The 10,009-nt window shown below is 39.9% G+C and overlaps 2 long non-coding RNA genes across 2 annotated transcripts; one reads left to right on the forward strand and one right to left on the reverse strand.

Moving 5' to 3' along the window:
• Positions 1-487: 487 nt before the first annotated feature.
• On the forward strand, positions 488-4,997 carry LOC143414424 (uncharacterized). Its single transcript, XR_013095048.1, has 5 exons — positions 488-1,030; positions 2,105-2,196; positions 2,922-3,079; positions 3,506-3,563; positions 4,515-4,997. It is a non-coding gene; the product is annotated as an uncharacterized LOC143414424 (long non-coding RNA).
• Positions 4,998-7,024: 2,027 nt separating this feature from the next.
• On the reverse strand, positions 7,025-9,808 carry LOC143414383 (uncharacterized). Its single transcript, XR_013095006.1, has 5 exons — positions 9,316-9,808; positions 8,671-8,832; positions 8,317-8,424; positions 8,090-8,211; positions 7,025-7,947 (listed from the first exon to the last, which is right to left on the reverse strand). It is a non-coding gene; the product is annotated as an uncharacterized LOC143414383 (long non-coding RNA).
• Positions 9,809-10,009: the final 201 nt, after the last annotated feature.

Consider the following 10,009-nt stretch of genomic DNA (forward strand, 5'->3'; position numbering starts at 1 on the left):
TGCAAGAGTGCCTATAGGGCTACCGAAGGAGACGAGGAGAGAGAAGGAGGTAATGAAGGAGATCGAGGAAGACAGGAAAGGAGATGACAGCAGGGAGACACGGAGTGAGGTAGAAAGAGGAGGAGGGGGAAATGGTATGAAAAGAAGGAGAAGCAGCAGGGGAGGTGTAAGGTAGTTGGAAAAATGGGTAAAAGAAACGGCAGAAACGAAGAAGGCTAAAAATTCAGGTGAGTATGTAAAAGGGAAACGGTTCATCAGTGGTGGCCCGCTGGCAGTCAGCCCATCTACCTGCAGAGAGCATCGGTAGCCAGATGGGGGCGGTGTCACAAATATGTGGCACATCTGGTCACATCTGTGGACCGAGAAGTGTGAAGTTAATATACAAAGAGCGGAAGTGAAACCAAGTATTAAAAACAACGAGGTGTCCGCTGCAGAGACTGTCTGTGCTTTTCATGCTGTCGTTTTCATGCTTCTCCCATTCCCGCGAACCCCTTCCCTGTTCTGGCAACACGTTCTCACTCCCAACTCGTCAAACGTGTGACGCATGGTCAGGCTCCCTCTGCTGCACTTATGGACGCGCAGGGTACCCCCCTCGCGTCGGGAATTGACGTGAAGGGTCCTCCGATTGAAGAGATTGCCGCGGAAGAGCCTGTTGTCCGTATATTTATATATTTCCGAAATCACATTGTAGTGACGTATACTGAACACAATAAATTATATAATGTAAACAACTACCTGAGAAACAGGTAGAACGATACCTTTGTATGGTTTATTGCATTTATGGAGGGAGTGATGTATGCTGGGTAATGGCACAGCTAGCGACTGGGTGACTTTATTCACCCGCTTCGGCTGTTATCAGTCCATACAATGGACGTTATTAGCACAAATCAGTCCCATAGATATCGGCCATCTCCTGCTAGATTGTTCAGAAGGTTGTTCTCATCCATCCAGATGGAGGATCACTAACAGGAGCGTGGAAGACTCCAGAATCCACTCTGGCTGGAATCCGGTGGATATGCAGTGTGTACAGGTAAGACCATTTAAACGGACAGCATTTATAGAATGACTATTAAAAGTCAGCGAGTGTCAGTAATGTTAATGTGGTTATGTTAGTAATACACCGAGTGCTAATATAACAGCTTTAAGATGCATTTGTAGATATTATTACGCGTTTTACCGTCTTTATGGTGCTAGCTTAAAGTTACGGTGTAAACGTTAGCTTATATTGGAGGAAAGCTGTTACTGTTTAAACGATGTTAGCACAGAAATATTAGCTTCTGTCATGACTGATGAAGTTACTAGTTAATAAAGTTTCCAGTAAAGTGTTTAATCGCAGCCACAGATTGACAGCAAATATCTCGATTAGCTTCAGTGCATCTATAATAAATATGTGCAAGTTTCAGTGCTTCGTTTAAACTGTATGATACTTATACTGACCCAGGGTCAGTGTAAAATACAATCCTAGCTGTGTGAACAAAGCCTGGCTCCTTTAATCCTGCATGACAAACCTCAGGATGCAGGTTATTATTACTCTTTCCTGCTGGCACACCTGTCACACCTGAGAGTCAGTTAGAAACTTACAGTGACGTGGACATCATGCAAAGACTGCCAGACTCTGTAACACTGCAAATGATCAGTGACTCAGGTTAACACTAAACTTTAAACAGTACCTCTGTGTCTTTGTGTGTGCTGAACATTTAGGATTGAGTCAGGCTGCATTGACTGTGGGACTTTAATGTGTTAAAAGCAGGTTGAAGACGGCTCAGAAACATTTGAAGATTAAAATTCAGCATTATGGCTGCTGGTGGTTTGTAATATCTACTCAGCTGTATTTTTGTTACTAACTTATGTTTGTTGTTGTTTAACACAGATTTCAGAAGAGCAAATATGCTTAATAGTTTAACTAGATTTCATTTGTCAGTGTGGGACTGCTGAGTCACCTGAAGAACTCATTTCATTCATTCTCCACATGATGTTCATTTACAGAAATGTTTCACAGGAACTGATTCCTCCCAAAGGTTGAACTAGTGTGTTTCCATAGATTACCTCTGTATGAATGTACTTCTTAAATGAAGGCAAGTGTTTGTCCTTTTTTGTTCCTCAGGTACAGTACGTGATATCAAGGGCAGGCGGTCAACACTGGGGGAAGACAAGAAGCAGATGTACTTCCAAGAGGGAGCTGCAGTGAGGTCAGAGGTCAGAATCTGAAACGGCTCAGGTTTATATTTTAGAGGTTATAAAAAATCAAAATGTATTTATAAAGAAACCTTTAAATAATAGTCATAATTATGATTATTATAAGAAATATCAAACATTTAGGTGGATTTTCTGTTACACATATTGTGTTAGCCCTGCAATAAACTGGCAGCCTGTCTTTGTCCTGTATCAGCTGGGATAGGCTTCATCCTCCCGCAGCCCTGAATTGAATACATTGTATTCCAATTATGTAATCTGATCATTTACAAACTCAAGGTATCTAATCAAAATGTAAGTAATAATTATAAAATGGGAAAGCAGAAATAAGTGTGACATAAATGTAAATGTGTGAGCTGACATAGAGGACAGCTACATGTAGTCTGAAAAACCTTTGTTGTCAAGTTTGCAGGTATATCAGCACGAGACATTCTTACATAGAAGAGACGTTAAAGTCTCTGACTCAGTGAAGCATTATTGGTCCCGTCTGTTTGGATAATTATAGTATGTTGATGTTTGTCCATTTATTGACACATTTTCTTAAGTGCTTATCCAGTTCAGGATCACAGTGGAGCTGCAGCTGGATATGTTCACTAAATAAACCTTACAAAAGTTAACAATAAACCTGCATCCATGTACGTTGTTGTCCACAGGATGAGAAAATCAAACTGGAAGACTGTGGAACATGTTAATAAATGTTTGTGTGTTTATGCCTGTGTCTTTCACAGGAGGCGCTGGAAGGTTTCCCTAATAGTTCCTGGTGAATCAAAGCAGAACCATAAAGGTTGCTGGACTGCATGATGTCCTTACCCCTGAGCAGTCATCCTGTTAAAGGAGGAACCACTTAGAAGCTGTTTTCAAAGTAGCTGATTAGATTTCATCTCAAGTAAGCAATTAACTGTTTGTTCATCTGTTCTGCCACTTAAAGAGCATTTAAGGACGTCTTTCGAGTGTCCAGTTGAATTAATTCTACTGGCTCTCATGGTCATTTGTTATTATAGACATATTTTTCATGTTCATCCAGCTATTTAGTAAATTCTATCTATTTAGTAATATCCGTCAGCTATAAAATGTAATATAAATATAAGAATATCTAAATATCTCCTGTCCTTTATGTTTTAATGATGTAAGTCTGTTATCGTGTTACATTAGCATTCCTCACATATCAATGAGATGCTGTACAGTACAATCCTACTGATGCAGCAGAGGGATAACGACGGCTATTCAACGTCGTTACACGACACATTTGAGCTGCATGACGCAGACAAAGCGACTAAATCATCTTTTTTGTGGTTTATTGTCTTCAAACCAGCAGACAAAGCTGATTGCAGAAGATGTCAGAGAAGAACTTCAGGCCATGGACTGAAAAGGTATTTTTTTCTTGTTATCAAAAGACTTTTGGAGTGGCAGCTTCTACAACTGGTTGTGCTAAAGTAAAGCTTACAGTCTAAGAAATCACAGTGTTGATATTCAGCACAAAGATAAAAGCTCACTTGTTTGAATTTATTTACATTTATTTATAGTTTTATAAATTCTGACTGTAAACAGCATTTACAGCTTTGATATTGTTTGACACTCAATATCAGGTGATGGGTTTAATTTAAAGGTTTCTGTGTCCCAATAAGCCATTTACACTGACCAGTGTCAGTTTAACTGTAACACATTCATTATTTAGATTCAACAAAGAAATAACTGAATGTAAAAAATGGCAGCCCTCAGGCAGGTTTATAGAGATATATGCATGCATTATGAAATTTATGTATCCCAGATAATTGTTATTCATCTAGTCATGGCAGACCCACCTCTTCCTCCCCAGTTAACTGCAACCCAAAAGAACTAGTGGGGCTATTTACACACTCACAACCAGTGTGGGGTAAAAAGAGCCACCAAAAAGCTGTCAGCCACAGATGTGCTAGAAGAGTTAGAAACTCTACTTATGGAGAAACTTTCTAAGTCTAACAGGGGACAGGTACTCCTGCCCAAATAACATGATATAACCCCACATACAGCCCAGCCATAAAATGAACCAAGTCATTTAGTTAAAGACAGCATGGGACCAAATGCATGTAACCAGCCTGCACCAACCTGGCATTTCTTCCTCCTGAATTAAATGAATGAATGGATGAAAGTTAAATGACTACAAACCTAAAGCCACTAGTTCCCACACTGGAGCTCCCTGACACTGTGTGTTAACCGTATTTAGCTTGTATCAACAGTTGTAACAGGCTAAGCCACCCGAGACACTGCATTGAACGATTGTTTCTATCTTAATGATTTCAGCTGACTGGTTTCAGCTCAGATGTTCTGCTTTTTCCTTTCAGTAGATCAAAGCAGCTCGTGCTCCTTCTGCTCCCAATTTAGAAGAAGAAGAAGAAGGCGAAGGCTTCAGCGAAGTGGCATTCATGGTCTCAGTGAACAGTCATGGTCACACACTGCATGTGGTTTTAAAAGCAACATGTCTGTTCACCACAACAATGGAGATGTGTAATATTAGTGCAGCTACGGTTTGTTCTTGAACAGACTGTTTTCTACTTTGATCACTTAGACCAAAAAAGTGTTGTTTTCAGATTCTTTCTTTTACATCTATAAAGCACCTGCTCATTTTTATTACAATTAGTTTCACATGAATATTAGTGTTTCCTTTTATGATCTTTTAATGCTTACACTACACTGTACATGTCTACATTAGAGACATTTCTGTTACCTGTTTCTGTTGACTCAGAGTTGTGAAATGTTCTTTTATTTGATGCACAATATGAAGTTCATAATTTTCTTACAAATAAAACTCTAATGACAAACATGAACAGCTGTGCTTATTTCTGAGACATGAGTTTTTGAATGTGTTGATATTTAGACAGTGTGCATCTGTATGCTGAAACTGTAATGGTGAACCTGAGGTGATGGTCAACAGAAGGCAAATATATATCAATATAAAACAATATTGAAGTAATGTCTTTACCCTCTGCAGCGTGTGGACGCTGTGCACGCAATCACCTTATTCACTGTAGTAAACGTGCATCGCTAGCTCACGTGACTGACTGTCTCCATGGTTACATCGTATATTATTAGCTATGTAAACAGCTTCCAAAGATACCGCCATAGCTCTCTGCAGCTGTAACACTTTCACACTTTGCAAATCATTTCATGTTTTTGATAGTTATGAAGACAGAATATGTTTTTAAGGTCATGCTAGGTGGTTGCTATGGTGGTTGCTGTGGACTTGGGTGGACCGCGTCCGATTCCTGTTATTAGCTGTCCGCCGCAGGAAGGCTGCGTTCCATTTACAAGTAGTGACATTCTGCCGCAACTCGAACTCAAACCCCGCTTTGTTCTTTAATTATAGGCCCTTTTATAGCCGTACATGACACGCACACACATAAAGCACTTTGCCTCACCATGAGAATGCAAGTTTACCTAACCTAACCTTAAAGTATCTGATATAGGATAGAAAAATGAAGCAACCAGAGATTTAATGATGAAGACTCTGGGTTCTGTAGTTCACGTTTTACAGTCCTGAATGACTCTTTGCATATGATTTATTGAAGAGGACTTTAGAATACACTTTACATTTAGACTGTTGCTGTTTCATTTTTTACATTGTTGCCGTGTTATGTCATGAATAAGGTTTACCTGCTGGGGGTTTGATGGATCAGCTGGACAATACAGTCAAAGACAGACTTCATTCATCATATGCAAGAATCCTAGCTGGATTTCTGTTGTCACTCATGTTTTTGAACCAAATATTGAAAACAATTCTGACAGACTGGATACCTGGTCAGGGTGTACGTTACCTTGTACTCAAGCATCCCAGGACAGAGCCCTGCCCCACCATGAGCCTGGGTAGATACGTGGTTATAATATAAAAGGACTGATACTGAATATGAATATTTCATGAAAATTGAATTATAATACAAATTAGTAATAAGGGTTTCTCTGCGCCCTTATCTACCCCATACTCAAAGAGCTGCGGGCAGAGAGGGTGACAGGAGAGGATGGCACTGAAGAGAAGATGCTCGGTTTCTGGAGTCTCCTGGTCCTGTCAGTATTAGTAGGATGCATCTGCTGTGTCTTCTCGTGGATGCTCACCTACCTTGACTCGTTCCAGCCTGGTATGGATTTCCCAACACTGCGGACAGGGGCCCACGTCAGAGACGTTTAATATTGATTACATATGTCTGAATTGCTAACCCTAACCCTAGCTCAACAGACCACAATGCCCTGGACTGTCAGTATTATTACATGCTGTGAACATAAGTACCTTTGATCACAGTTTATGTTGTAAAAGAGAAGGAATATTGAAAGAAAGATCAACATTGTGATATTATTTCTTCCGAACTGACCAGAAACATGCTTGTCAGACTCTCACAGCAAAGGATCAGACTCACTGTGCATGACAGCTCAGGCCAATGATGTCTGTTATTGTCAGTTGTTTAGTGCTTCTGTACAGTTAGGGTCACGTCTCTATTTCAGAATAATTAATATGCGGAAAACACTAAAAGTTGATTATCTTCCAATATTCTAGCATAATTAAAAAACTTTGACTTTGTAAGTACATATTATTAGTCCTAATGCCAGCATGAGTCTTCATAACTCCTGCTTTGAAATACTGAACTTTAAAATTTACCTGATGAAAGATCATTTACAGTGGCACTCTGTCAGGATCATTCTGACTGTAAGATCACTGTATTAATCTGAATCCTTCTGAAATGTGCTGTGAATGAATGCTGATGCAACTCACTGTGGGAAAGCTGTTAATAAAATGAATCTGTGACACATGCAACACATTCACAGAGGAAGAGGACACAAAGGGAGGACACGCAGAGGCTGTGTTGAAGTCAGAAATCCAAATCTTTATTAAAAAACAGGCGGCGGTTACAAACAGGAAGACAAGCAGTCCATCAAACAGTCTACAGCAGGGGTGTCAAACTCAAATACACAGTGGGCCAAAATTCAAAACTGGAACAAAGTCGCGGGCTAACGTTAATATTTATTGAAAAAAAATCTTCCTCCAGATATAAGAATGAATCTTTTGTTATGGACTCAAACAAGTTTTGCTGAAAAACTGAATATGGAACAAGCAAAGCCGAATACTAAACAATATATATATATTAGCTATATTAGTATAATACCAGTAGGGCAGCTCTGATAGTAATTTGGTATGGCTTCGCGGGCAAAATGTAATTAGGCTGCGGGCCAAATTTGGCCCGCGGGCCAGAGTTTGACACCTATGGTCTACAGGGTCAAACATACAGAGAATTCAAACAGCAGTAAAAAATAACTGGACACTGAAAAACTTAAAGCAATGTGTGACGCAATAGAAGGAAGCAGTGCAGTATATTCACTGAATTATCATCAATTACAAAAGAGAAAAACGCCGATTTCTAAGGATTATTTTCTTAAATGCAGTTAGAGTGTGGCTGGTAAAGATGGAAACATACAGAATGTAAACTGTGTGAGTTTGTGAACTTTGTTAGTAACAAATGAGGTAAAAAAAACAACCCCAAAACAGACAAAACACAGAAAGAGGCTCTCAGTATTCATGAATAATTAGAAAGAAAAATTCTGGTCGTGGATTTTTACAGTCTTAGTTCTGCTCGCTGTCATCATTATAATCATCATGATCAATGGCGAGGTCCTGAGGTGGGCGGGGCTGTCTCTGGTGATGTCACCATGAAGGAACAGCATCTGGCACGTGTTGCTGAAACATCCCAGTACACTGGTGTAGTTTCCTCTCCAGCTGTTTGACATGTGACACTTGAACATTAAGGGGAAGAAGAAGAAACAGTGTTAGGTCAGGTGACCACATGGTTTCTAAAGTAACTGACAGGAAGTAACCAGGCCGTTAGAAATGGATGGCATGTGTTTAGAGTTACTGGAGTTGGGTAACTCTACTTACCAAAAGCAGACGCACACAGATGAAGGATCAGATGCTGAATGTTGCAGGAACATGCTCATGTGCGGTGGTTATTCAGTGCTGCTCCGGCAGGTTAGACAGTCCAAGACTGATATGCTGCCCATCTGAGAGTTTGAAAACACATATGCAAAGATTTATTTTGTGTTACAGTCAAAGTTGGATGTTCATTTCTGTCCTTTAAAAATGTTTGTGTATTTGAAAGCACTAACATTTAAGGATGACTTGGATCGTCTCCTTTAAAGGGGAGACAAGTGTATCCACTGATCTACGTCACTTTACCTGGATGATGACTCCTCCCCCCTCACTCAGAAACACTCCTAATATAACCAAGCAAATAAATAATATTGAAGATTTACTTACATCATTACAAAAACATCAAAAACATCTCCCTTTGATTCTATTTCTCCATTCCTGCTGAACATCAGGCAACAAATATCTCAATAAATCACAGTAAAATGTAAAGCGCATGTTCTCTCTGCTTTGTCTAACCTCTGCAGAGCCTCTGTCAAGAAAAACACATCTGTAAGCATAAAACAAATATACATTCAGAACACTGGACAAACCTCGGTCAGCTGATTTCCTCTGTGCAGTGCAGACGAGCATCAGTCAGCGAGTCACGGTGGTGAGATGGACTGGTGTCCTTTGTGACTCTGCTGGTTCTTCTGAGGAAACACCACCGTCTCTCCACACCGTCACCATCTGTGAGCACAAACTGCTGCTCTGCTCTGCCAGCATGTAGGAATCACATATCACACACAGGGGTGACGAAACATCAGAGCTCAACTTTGGATACTTTAGATCAAACAGATCAAAGCAGCTCTTAGTTTCAACAATCAGTGAGCAGACAAACAATGATACCAAACTGATTCTGTATGAATACAATATGGTATTTTCCATACAGGTGTCAAATTAATTTATTAAAACTAATACAGATATATGTATATTTTTTTGATAAATTAGTTTGCTAAATTATAAGAATATATTTTTATTTTTTTTTTCATTTAACAATTGCAACTGAAAGAAATTAAATATTGAACAAAAATATATTGTCACATTCTGAGCATGCTCAGCACGCTGACAGACTTGAAGTTGCTACAGATTTTAAGAAGTGATAATTATAGGGAAGAAACTTCTCTTTTTCATCCGTTTAATCAAACATTTGATGCCTCAGCTGTCTCAGTCTATAGCGTTCTGCAACTACAACTAACCTGAGGCTTGGATTTGGCTGCAGGTGCCCCTGTACATCCTTCTCAGCAGCACACATGTGGGTACCATTTAATCCCACTTCTTCCTGAGCTTTGCTTCATCACAAGACCAAAGGTGGCATCCCGTGTCACAGTCTTATCATCATCCAGAAGAAACATTTGAAGAAACATCATGGAGAAGAAACATTTACGCGCCTCCTGGTTTTGTTTTCTGGTCCTGCAAAAAGACTGAGGACAACAAAGCCCAGAGAACACGAGATACACAATATCCAACATTCAGACTCAACAGCCTCCATAAATGAAGAGCACCAGGTTGGTTCAGTTATAGTAGATATGAGCATACTTCACATTACTGGGTATGAATAATAATCAAGAGACAAACTTTGAAGATGCAGAGCATGATGTCCCATCATCAGACTGTAAACAAACATCCACCAGGCTTCTTTGTTGCCAAAATTGATGATTCTCCCATCAGGGATCAGTAGCCTGTGTTAACCTGTGGTACAAGCAGCAGTCACTGAAATATTACTGTTTCAGATAAGAAATCAAGCACATAAAAGCCAGGGTGGGAGGGATCTCTGCAAACTGACTTACCTCTGCAAGTGTGAAGCTCAACAAAAATCTGACTCTCCAGTCACAGACAAACAAAACCTCCAGCTGGGAGATAGAAAACGCTGTCTGGGTCTGGATGTTGCTG

Source organism: Maylandia zebra, linkage group LG20 (genome assembly GCF_041146795.1).
Source record: "Maylandia zebra isolate NMK-2024a linkage group LG20, Mzebra_GT3a, whole genome shotgun sequence".
Classification (NCBI taxonomy): Eukaryota; Metazoa; Chordata; class Actinopteri; order Cichliformes; family Cichlidae; genus Maylandia; species Maylandia zebra.